This window comes from Chanodichthys erythropterus, chromosome 21 (genome assembly GCF_024489055.1).
Source record: "Chanodichthys erythropterus isolate Z2021 chromosome 21, ASM2448905v1, whole genome shotgun sequence".
NCBI classification, from domain to species: Eukaryota; Metazoa; Chordata; class Actinopteri; order Cypriniformes; family Xenocyprididae; genus Chanodichthys; species Chanodichthys erythropterus.
Genome location: NC_090241.1, coordinates 37,931,816 through 37,944,171, shown reverse-complemented (window position 1 = coordinate 37,944,171; position 12,356 = coordinate 37,931,816). Strand labels below are relative to the sequence as shown.

Below are 12,356 nucleotides of genomic sequence, written 5' to 3'. Positions count from 1 at the left end.
ATTTAAAACCTGACACTTCAACGTTTCTTTAGACACAAGTCTAATTTTTTTGTCATTAGTATTCACTAAGTTAGTTTTTTTTCTGAGAACTATCAGATTGGACTTCGTTCAGAGGGAGACGAGAGATCACGCATAATGTTAGTTTTCTTTGTTTTGCAAAAAGCACAACATTTTGTTTTTACTCTGAGTGTACACAAATAAAATAAGATATTCCACAGATTAAAATGGTGTCTAGCTCTTAATTGTATGTGCAACATTGACGGAGTATTTTGAGTCTTTCACACTGGTTAGAAAAAAACAGTTAATAGAATACTATGCATACAATGTAGAGTTAGTTCCCCCAGGGGGGCGTTTTCCCCCACTCTACCCTAAATTCACAATTGTGAGTTAAAGGGATAGTTCACCCGAAAATGAAAATTCTGCCATTTACTCACCCTCAAGTAGTTACAAACCTGTTTGAATTACATTGTTCTGCTGAACACACAGGAATATATTTGGAAGAATGTCAATAACCAAACAGAAAATACGTGGCTTTTGAAAATCGATATTGTATCGACCACATTAAAAAAAAAAAATGATCTAAAAATCTTTTCTTTTTTTTTTTTTTTGCCCAGCCCTAATAAAATATACAGTATCTCACCCCTCACAATTTTGTAAATATAATCTTTTCATGTGACACTGAAGAAGTGACACTTTGCTACAATGTAAAGTAGTGCGTGTACACCTTTTATAACGGAGTAAATTTGCTGTCTCCTCAAAATGACTCAACACACAGCCATTCTAAACCGCTGGCCACAAAAATGAGTACACCCCTAAGTGAAAATGTCCAAATTGGGCCCAATTAGCCATTTTCTCTCCCCGGTGTCATGTGAATGTAGTCCGTATCTATCTTTTTTTTTTTCTTTTTCATTTTAAACATTTATTCATCCAAAAATTGCCAAATGCTGTGACGTTCCTCTTTATACAGCAAGTTCCATTTGTGACTGGATTTAAGGTTTTTTGCATTGCAGAAATCATATGGCTGTACATCTATACAGTATTAAAGAGTTAGTTTTGTGAGTTATTTGTTAATAATAACGAGGTAACCAAAGCTGCACTCTAGTAAAAACTCCCATTATTATAATCAATGATGTTGTCTACGCTGTGCAATAAATCTCTTATTGGCATCATGTTTATAATTTTGTTTGTCATAATGAAAGGATTCGCAAGCATGCAGAACAAAACCTCTGCCACGTTGAGTGGATTCTAACAAGCCTCACATCTGATTGACTGTTCACGCGCTCGACAGATATATCTGTGATTGGCTACACGCTTCAAAAACATAAAAAGAGAAACCTTTGATGCTCTTCAGAGAGAGCAGCCAGCTATCAGCGGGTACCTGTACTGCAAAACCACAGGTACCATCACATTAAGTGATCAAATAAATCTTTTGCGAGACACAGAATAATTTTAGTGGTTATTTCATATTTTCAATGCAGGAAAAACCCTGTTAACATTATATAAACTCAAAAACACCCCTTTATAAGACAATGAAACCAGAATTTGCTAAAACTAAACTTAACTGGGTAGAGCAGATTCTGATCTGAATGCAAATGTTCAGCCAAGACACATTACGGTTTACCCTTTGTATTAAAGTGCCCCTATTATGCCTTGTTCCTAATTAGTGTTGTCACGGTACCAAAATTCCAGAAGTCGGTACCGATACCATGAAAATTTTATGGTTCTCGGTACCAATTTCGGTACCACAGCAAAATCTATTGGAACTATTTAACTATTTTATATAGCCTATTTTAAAAACATTAAATATGATTTGGAGTGTGTGTGTTTGTGTGTATGTATAATATATATATATATATTAGTTCAGATGCAAAACCCGCTAAACGCCATCTCTGTCAAAAATGAGATAATGACATTGAATGAATGCTTACGGCACGTAGTACACGTTCAACAAATCACGTGCTTCAAATCCTCTAAATCGCAGCGTCAGCCCATTCAGAAATATCGGTTTGTTGGCAAAAGCCTCTAGACGCCACTTCCCTTTGGCAGCAAAAGCCGCTATATTCCGAGAACCAATCAGAAGGCGCGAATCGAATCATATGATTTTGAGCGGTTTCAATATAGTGGAACGCTGAGGTTTTTTTTTTTGTGTTTTTTTTTTTTTTTAGATTCAGATTGAGTTTTTTTTTAAATAAAAGGAGTAGGATGAAATGGATCAGCCTGACCTACTAACATTGAATGGCAGAAGAAAATGTTATTTACCTCAAAACTCTGCCTGTCATAACGCAAAATAGCCTACAGTGGAAATGGCTTGGTCGCAAGTGTATCATGCACTCATAACAGTTCTTCGTGCAGTGCCGTTACTTTGAAGGAATTGGATTTATTATACATCAAACAACAGCTCTATTTCGCCAAAGACAAAGTCAAACAAGACTGTCTCATATGGAAGCTGTGCCATATAAACGGAGGAGGCAAAAAGTGGAGGCTGAATTGAAGAAACGTGTTAGATCCCTGTGTAAAGAGGTTTGTCTACTGTTTAGTTTTGAAATGATTGTGCTATCATCTTTTTCAGGGTTTCTAGTTGCATCTTTAGTTATTTTTTAACTATTTACTATGTCTTGCCACAAATAGGTGGATTTCTAGGTTTTTGCAAAATAAGCACAAGTGGATTTAGCTGGTTTTGACGCAAAAGAAAATCTAACTCATTAAAAACCAATAAATTGTCTAGAGTGACATTTTTGAAAAAGTTATTTTATTCACTAGCTAATAACCTTATCATTACCTTTTAAAATGAAACTCCTGAACTTGATTGTAAAAGCCTGGTAAAAAATGCTCATTTAAAAGAAAAGAAGTCTGATGGATTTAGAGGGGTTTTGCATCTGAACTCTTCATATATATATATATATATATATATATATATATATAAATTATTTAATTGAGATATATTATTTTAAATGTAAAAATAAATAAATAAATAAATGCTCAAACATCCATTTTGCACTGTTGAAAAAACCAGCATATGCTGGTAAGGTAGGTTTTGAAGCTGCATGCTGGTCAAGTGCTTGTCCTAAGCCAGTCCTGGACCAGCATAAACCAGCTCAAACCACCAATACCAGCTTCAAAACCTACCTTACCAGCATATGCTCGTTTTTTCAACAGGGGTAACAGACGTGCATGTTTATTTTAGCTATTTCGTCAGTGAAACAACACACTACAGCCTGTAAAACTATGAAATATAGGTAAATAATGGTAATCTAAATAATAAGAAAGCTAAATATTATTTCAAAAAGCATGTTTTTTTATTTCCACACAAAGATGCGTCATATAGCCAAAGTCCCGTTATTATAGTCTTTGATATAGCCTGCCGCTCTGCGCTTTGAGAAGGATGAGGGACACGAGCAGGAAAGAGACCATTTCTCTTTAATAATATCTTCGTTATCTCCTGATGTTACAAGCAACTGACACTTGTTGTACGAGGTCTGAAGAGCGAGTTTTATCTTCAGACATTCAGGCTGTGTTTGATTTAGCGCTGCCAGACAAAGCGAAAGTAAAAATCACCAGCGTGTGTGAATCGTGCTATACAAATAAACTTGACGCGCCTTATAAAGTCTAATAAAAAGCACAATCTGTGTTAAATAGAAATTGATGTTCAAGCAAAAAGCCTTAGGCCGTGTGTCCACAAGCGTTTTTAGCCAGCTGAAAACGCTAGGCGCTCTGCTTAAAACGCCTATTTGAGAGCGCTTCCGCAGCGCAGCGTTTTTTTTCCGTTGAGACGCTTTGTTGCTATGATACGGAATAGTAATATAATAGTATAATAGTAATATATAATGCATAATAAAAATAATAATAGTTTATCATATTGGTTGCTGTTCTTTCACATTTTAAAATAATTCAAAAATGTAAGCACTTAGCCTACATTTTTAAAACCTATATGGCAACATTTTATTTTGACTATGGCAACATTTTTATTAAAAATATTTATTTGAATAGGGCAACATTTGTATTTTAAAACCTTTATTTTAATATGGAAACATGACGCCTCATTCTACAATATTTCTATGATTAACCCTTGTGTTATGTTGCGTGTCAATTTGACCCGTTTAGATTTTCTAGTTGTTGGAAATACTGGTTAACCTATGTTTGTTTTTGTTTTTTGTTTGTTTTTTTTGTTTTTCTTGATATTTTCTCGTCGCTTTTTCTCATTTATCATCATGAACATGCATGCAAAGTTTCAGCATGCTGGTGTTTTTTGACATACAAACAAAATTACTATTACGTTTGTGATGTTCGCGGGTCAATTTGGCAACTGTACTGACCCAAAATAATAACATTTCTTGGTTATATTTTGTTTTATTTTTTTACTACCTTTTATGAAGCTAAAAATGAGGTTTTCCACACTTATTTCAATACAGAAAAATACTTTGTCGGCCAAAGATGGTAAAAATTACCTATAATTTATTTTTTTCAAGCTACCTGATATAACATTAAAACTTTTTTTTTTTTTTTTTTTTTTTTCTTAATTTTGTGACTTTCTCATTTAGGGTCATGAACATTTGTCAAGATTTACTTTAGGTTTAGACTAAGATATTATTGTTATAAGTGTATAATGGTAAATGTCCCACAGGTCGGGGGAGGGGCCGTCTAAAAAATAGTGGTTAAATATTTGTATTAATCATAAATTCAGATATTTATTTTGTAATGTGTGAAAAATATTGATATTAAAAGTTAATTATTTAAACATGATTGTATGTTGTTTTTTTGTTTTGTTTTGTTTTGTTTTTTTCATAGTGTGATTTTTGGGGAATTGTATAGAATCCAATTAGGGTCAATTTGACCCGGACCATACGGGGTGTCACCAGAAATCGAACTGTGCACAAGGGTTAAATTGCTGACTCCTCCCCCATCAGCCAATCACTGTGTATGTACTCCATAGCCATGAGGTCAACCCCGCCCTTACTCTTCGCTTAAGACTTAAGTCTATTCCTTAGTAAAATTTGTTCTCAGCAGCTTTGTGAATAGGTTTTAAGAGAACTTTTAGCTAAGAACTTTTACTGCCATTTAGGAGAACTCTTAGTGGTAAGATAAAATGTTTTGTGAGTGCGGCTCCAGATGTGTACAGACTTTTTTTGTCATAACTATTAAAGTAAAAAATGGCTATATCATTGTTTGACATTACAATGGGTGTTTACTGTTTTACAGAAAGAATACTTGGAGAATAACTGGTTTGCCGAATAATAATGTCAAATAATGTTCTTAGTCTTTTCTTCCTGTGGGGGAGACTACTTACTATGAATTAAATGGAAATCAAATTAAATACAATTTGTGTTACCAAAATGCCAATAATGCCCTAAAGAAAAAGAAAAAACTTGGCGTGTGACTTAATTATAAACAAGCCCGAAATACACCGGGACTCTTATTTTGAAATGTCTACACAATTGCAGGCTGATGCTTCAGATTCTTACAAACGTCTAAAACATTTTATATAAAGGTCATAAAGTAGACATTGTAATAATTCATCAACTTGAGTTCATTAGCAATCGCTTGGCATAAATCTGCGCTTTTCATTGATTGAGAATAATTTTGAAGCAATCTGAAGCTCTGTTGCGCAATCTTGTAGAATGTGCAACAGCGCCGCCTTGTAACTTTGCAACATGTAGCGCTCTTTGTGAAATATCCAGCGTGTCTCTGCAGTGCCCGTTGGAATGTCAGTGGGAGTTAGGGCTGTCGCGATAACCGCAATATCGCAATACCACGCTATTTACGAGCCAACCGCAGAGGACTGCAAATACCGCAGCAATCGCAATATTTGCATGTTTATTTTTTGAAAGGTATGTCCTTCTCGTTTTACACTTCATGCATGTGTACTAAATATTAAGTAAGTTAATAATGATAGCATAATGTGTACCATGGTAATTTGTACAGAGGCTCCGTAGATTTGCTCTGCAATTACCTGCATCTGTCCTTCAGGCTGAGACATATATTTGTGAAAAAAGGTTGTCTTGTCCAAGGATAGAAATCTCTCCCTTAGCATCAACACATTACTGGTCAGCTGAGCCTTATAAAGTGGTGCTCAAAGTTAAAATGATTTCAACAGCATGTTTAATTACATCGCTCTTTAAATGAATCAGCGTTTTTGAACGTGCAGTTGAATGAATGGTTTAAAGACTCAGACAGTCCCTTGCCGCCACCTTGTGGCGCAACAATGTAACTGCACTTACTGACAGCCTGTCTGGAACAAGCAGAGATGAGTAGTTCTGCTTATACTCGTGAAATATCAGCAGAAAGTCTCATTTAGTCAGATTTGAGGATCTGAACTATTATACATGTAACAATAGCCCTACGATCTTACTGTCAGGTTTATGTTCTGTTATGTAGACCCTTATTTTGACATTCTCTTGTTACTTCCTGTTTAAACACACAATTTAGTTTCGTTATTGAATATGACCATTGTAACACAGTTCAGTTCGTAGTTGGGGGAAGGAATAGGACAGGGTTGACGAACAACTGCTGACTGAGACTTTAACTTTCAAAAGGGTTCAACAGAAAGACTGTGCAGCGCACAACAACAAAATTAAACAATCCACAAAGGGCTTCACTCCAGGTTCGGTATACACCATCCACAAGGGCTTCTCTCCAAGTTTGGTATACACAATCCACAAGGGCTTCACTCCAGAACCTCGACCAAGTCAGCAGTTCCCCTCTCTCACACACACTCCTGCTTCTCACGGCGTTTTATCCTGTCTCCGCGCCAATCACTGGAATGAGAAACAGGTGTTCGTGATTTGTATTCAACCCACTCACTTACCAAGCGTCTCCCGCTATTCTCTCCGGTTGCAGACCTCGCTGACCCAACGCCCCCCTCGCCACAACCATGTTAAACAGATTATATATATATATATATATATATATATAACACACACACACACACACACACACACACACACACACACACACATATTTATATAATATAGCGGTAAAACTGCATATCACGCTATTGAGCCACTCAAAAATACCGCAAGGGAAAATCCTTAACCGCGAAAGCCCTAGCGGGAGTAAACTGTTTTGACGGACACATAACGAGCAGGTACGAATTGTGCAGGACGAGGGGACATTTTCCACTAGTTAATCGGGGGATTTGTTTTGCGTGTTGTAAACTCCCACTTTAGCCTAGCACAAACCTGAATAGCTGGTAATGCATTATACTTTGTAAACAAAAGTCGTGCTCCATCCTTGATCATTACTCCCAAGTAAGACAGACAAGCTGCATTAATCGACAAATTTTTAGACAATATTGTACCCACATCTGAATAGCAGAACTACAGAAACATGACTTAAGCCGGGGACACATTTAACGATTGTAAAGCTGATTATGAATGTAAATTGATACTTATGACTGATTGCTAGGGCTGTGACGGTATGGGTTTTTATCTTACTGCGGTGATGAAGCAACAAATCCCGCAGTTTGCCGCAAGGACATAAGTGACTGACGAGCAAAAACAACTCATTCCAGCGAGAGATCACCTCTTATTTAACACAGACCAATTCATTTCTTATTGAATTGAGATGTCTTTCTTTTAGGTACATCCATACATGCCGCAAGATGTTGCAAAAAGGGAAAATTATGGAAAAACTTTGAGGAAACTATTAAAAATATTCCACAGAATGAATAGTCTTGTTATATTTGTAATTTCTACGACTTTCCAAAAGATTGGAAAAATATAGAAAGATTGCTTACATTGGTCAGAAGAGAGAAATATGCCAAATTTGCCGTCACACTCTCAGCCATTGTATTAGAAACACCCTCTCAGCATAATTCAGGAGAATATTTGTATTAAATGTAAAATATTTTTATTTAAAAGTAGACATTTCAAGCTTTCTTTAGACGTATGTTTCCTGTTTGTGTGAGCTGAGTTTGTTCATTTTTGAGATTTCAGAGAGATTCAAAGACCATTCAAAGTGCATTGTTTTTATTTTACAAAAGCAGGTTGTTTTTGTGAGTGTACACCAATAAAAGACCATTTTTAGCTTGTAATGATGTCTTGCACTAATCTGTATCGCCAAAAATGACACAGTAAACCTATTTTAAATGTTTCAGCTGTCGTGAGGAAAAACCCATCAGAACACTCCGGCGTGTTAGTCGGCCGGATGGTCAAAGAAAACGTAGCCTATTTAGTTTCATATTTGTTTCAATATTAGACTATAGTCTAATATTCACTTAGTTTTTAAATATTCAAAAAGTTTAGCCTAATATTAGTTTTTAAATTTAATTTATGTTGATTATGAAAAGTGAACAGCATGACTAAGATAGGACATGCAGTGGGTCAGACATGATTTTGACCACTCCAGTAAGTTTTGTTTTGTAGTAAGCCTTTCTTTTAAAGTGAATTTCATTTTGTATAAATTGTATCTTAATTTTAATTAATGTTTTATCAACCAATTGCCTGGATTTTATAAATAGGAAGAAAACCAAGAATGTCAGGCGTGAATGTCATAATTAATTGATAAGATGTTGGTCTCATGTCCTGGAACCTAGCAGTTAATAATAATCAGACACACGCACAAAATAAATCCCCTATATGTTTGGATTGTCCCTCCCCCTTGTGCGAAGCAGTTTATTTCTCCAAAAGCACTTGAACATAGGACAGAAGACAGTGAGTGAATTATAAGCAATGATTATTGTTTATAGTTCTTATCACACCATATACACTCCTGTAACTTTCACCAGCAAAATTAAATAAAATACAAAAAAGTGTGGTGATGACTGTGATTACCTCAACACCGCAGTAGGCATCATGACCGCGGTGATGCAGTAATGCGGTTATCGTCACAGCCCTACTGATCGTGCTTAAATGCGTCCAGTTGTGTTCAGTCGGCCATTACAGTCGGTGTTCAAATTCCATGTGTATGTACAGTGGTGTGAAAGTGTTTGCCCCTTCCTGATTTTTTTTATTTTTTTTTTGTTACACTTTAATGTTTCAGATCATCAAACAAATTTAAATATTAATCAGAGATGACACAAGTAAACATAACATGCAGTTTTTAAATTAAGGTTTTTATTATGAAGGGAAAACAAAATCCAAACCCATAATTGGTTTATCACACCCGAGTTCAGTTTCTCTAGCCACACCCAGGCCTGATTACTGCCACACCTGTTTGCAATCAAGAAATCACTTAAATAGGACCTGCCTGACAAAGTGAAGTAGACCAAAAGATCCTCAAAAGCTACACATCATGTTGAGATCCAAAGAAATTTAGGAACAAATGAGAAAGTAATTGAGATCTATCAGTCTGGAAAAGGTTATAAAGCTATTTCTAAAGCTTTGGGACTCCAGCAAACTACAGTGAGAGCCATTTTCCACAAATGTCGAAAACATGGAACAGTGGTGAACCTTCCCAGGAGTGGCCAGTCGACCAAAATGACCCCAAAAGCATCCAAGAGGTCACAAAAGACCCCACAACAACATCCAAAGAACTGCAGGCTTCACTTGCCTCAGTTAAGGTCAGTGTTCATGACTCCAATAAGAAAGAGACAAAAATGGCCTGCATGGCAGAGTTCCAAGATAAAAACCGCTGCTGAGTAAAAAGAACATAAAGGCTTGTCTCAGTTTTGCCAGAAAACATCTTGATGATCCCAACAATTTTGGGAAAATACTGTGGATTGACGAGGCAAAAGTTTTGGAACATTTTGGAAAGTGTGTGTCCCATTACGTCTGACGTAAAATTAATGCAGCATTTCAGAAAAAGAACATCATATAGTAAAATATGGTGGTGTTAGTGTGATGGTCTGGGGCTCTTTTGCTGCTTCAGGACCTGGAAGACTTGCTGTGATAAATGGAACCATAAATATGTCTGGCCATCTGTTTGTGACTTCAAGCTGACGCGAACTTGGGTTCTGCAACAGGACAATGATCTAAAACACACCAGCAAGTCCACCTCTGAATGGCTGAAGAAAAACAAAATGAAGACTTTGGAGTGGCCTAGTCAAAGTCCTGACCTCAATCCTGTTGAGATTGTGGCATGACCTTAAAAAGGAGGTTCATGTTTAAATCCTCCAATGTGGCTTAATTACAACAATTCTGCAAAGATGAGTGGGCCAAAATTCCTCCACAGCGCTGTAACAGACTCATTGCAAGTTATCGCAAATGCTTGATTGCAGTTGTTGCTGCTAAGGATGGCCCAACCAGTTATTAGGTTTAGGGGGCAAGCACTTTTTCACACAGGGCCGTGTGGGTTTGGATTTTGTTTTCCCTTCATAATAAAAACCTTCATTTAAAAACTGCATGTTGTGTTGTTTACTTATCTTTGATAAATATTTGTTTGATCTGAAACATTAAAGTGTGACAAACATGCAAAGAAATAAAAAATCAGGAAGGGGGCAAACACTTATTCACACCCACTGTATGTAAATCTGCTTCAGTCTTTGTGTGTTGAGCTCAGTCTTAGAATGTTTCAGCTAGTCATTAAGTGGTGTCCCCGGCTTTAGCCTGTTAGCAGGAGATATACAGACTAGGGTGTACATTACACAACATAACATACAAAACTATGTATTTTGAACATCAATTATTAATCATATTTGCAGGTTGAGATTCAGAGGAGCAAGCTGGTGCAAAAAAAAAACTGGGCACTGATCCATATTTTGGGACCAAGCGTTTTGTGAATACTGGGTCAAATCCCTTGGGATTTGTTTTACAAATGACTCGTTTAATGCACTTCAGCTCCTACTCGTGAACCTTGTTCACTGCCTTTATAAAGTTCGGATGCGTCAGGATATTAATATTTCTCAGAATGTGTTCATCAGAAAGAAGAAAGTCATATACACCTAGGATGGCTTGAGAGTGAGTAAAGCTTGGGGTGATTTTCATTTGAAAGTGATATCATTTCAAATGAAAGTATAATCCTTTAACGTGTCTCCTTCAACCATTTGTTCAGATATGTTGTAACACCTATCATGTTAACTTTTACTTGAGTGCTACATAAAATAAGTATCTATATTAGTAACAGGAAAACTGTTACAATGTAAAGAAAAGGACTGTTGATTTTCATTGCAGCATACATACTCACCACGTCAAATCTGTATGCATGAAAGCACAAATAAGCAAGAAATGTCTCACTGGATCTCATTGATCAATGTGGCGTAGAAACAAGCGCAGATCTGAGTGCAAAAACCTGGCCAAGAAGAGGAAGTAATCTCATGAAAGAGAAATTTTACACCACAAACACCAGTTGGCCTCGTAATTGCTAACAATTACATTCATTTCTATTAGAGATCGAATGATATATTGATTTACCAATATTTTCCCTGATATTTAAGCATTTTACCATAATCGGATATCGGATTTACAGGTAAACGTCGCCATTTTGTGGGTTTTTTGAGAATTGCTCGCAGGATCGCCATTACAGCCATTACTGAGGGGAGACGAGATAACGGCGTGTACATGTATAGTTATCTGCTTTGCTGTAATTGCTAAACTTTAACATAACAGCCATTAATGTGCAAATTAGATGTTACATAAATGCCTGAAATGTAGCTAGTTTATGCAGCTTGTCAGCAGTCTGTTCTGTCCCAATAAAGATATAACTTTGTATGAATTTAAATAATACAGCCATGAATGAGCACATGTTGGAAATAAAAGCGCTGAATTTAATTCTCTCTGTCTATGCTCATCATTAGTCTCATGAAGTCATTGCATTTTACTGTTCACTCAGCGGGTTGATGCTCAGGAAATGCTCCTCCAGCACAGCCACCGCATGCAACTTTTAACAAGATTTACTTGTTTAAAACACAATAATTGTATAAACATTTGCTATATAACCATTCATTTGCTAATAAACATCCAAGTAAACACAACTCTCTGGAAATTGATTATCTCTGTGAGCGATCGCAGTTTGAGTATAGTTTTGTATAAATGCATAGATCAACAGCGATTTGTCAATAATCATAATCTGGAATGACAAAAAAAAAAAAATAATTCTGATATAATGTACCAGTTGAGAAATGCAATAAAATACAATGTTTTGTTTGTTCCAATATTCCAGGGAATATTATTCAGTTATTTAACATTATCCAGTGAACTATTCTTCACTCTTTAGCCTATTAAACAGCTAAGAAATCTACTAGTAGTTTAAAATGAAGTATTAACTATAAAATAAAACATAAATTTAGATAGTCATCGTGGCATTCATTATAGTTTAGCCAATATATATATTTAAGGCTAAAGTGAAACTGATGGGCTTACCCCTCTCATTTTGAATCCAAATATGTTTCTATATTTGCATGTAACATTTTGGTTGCTGTTAATCATTATGTTAAGGCATTGCACTTCACTCGTGTCCCAATATTCACGTAAAACGGCATCTTT

At 36.0% G+C, this 12,356-nt stretch overlaps 1 protein-coding gene across 1 annotated transcript in view; it reads left to right on the top strand.

The window, feature by feature from the left end:
* nol11 (nucleolar protein 11) overlaps positions 1-12,356 on the top strand; it is a 62,731-nt gene that overhangs the window by 3,355 nt on the left and 47,020 nt on the right. The gene's annotated exons all lie outside the window — the stretch shown is intronic.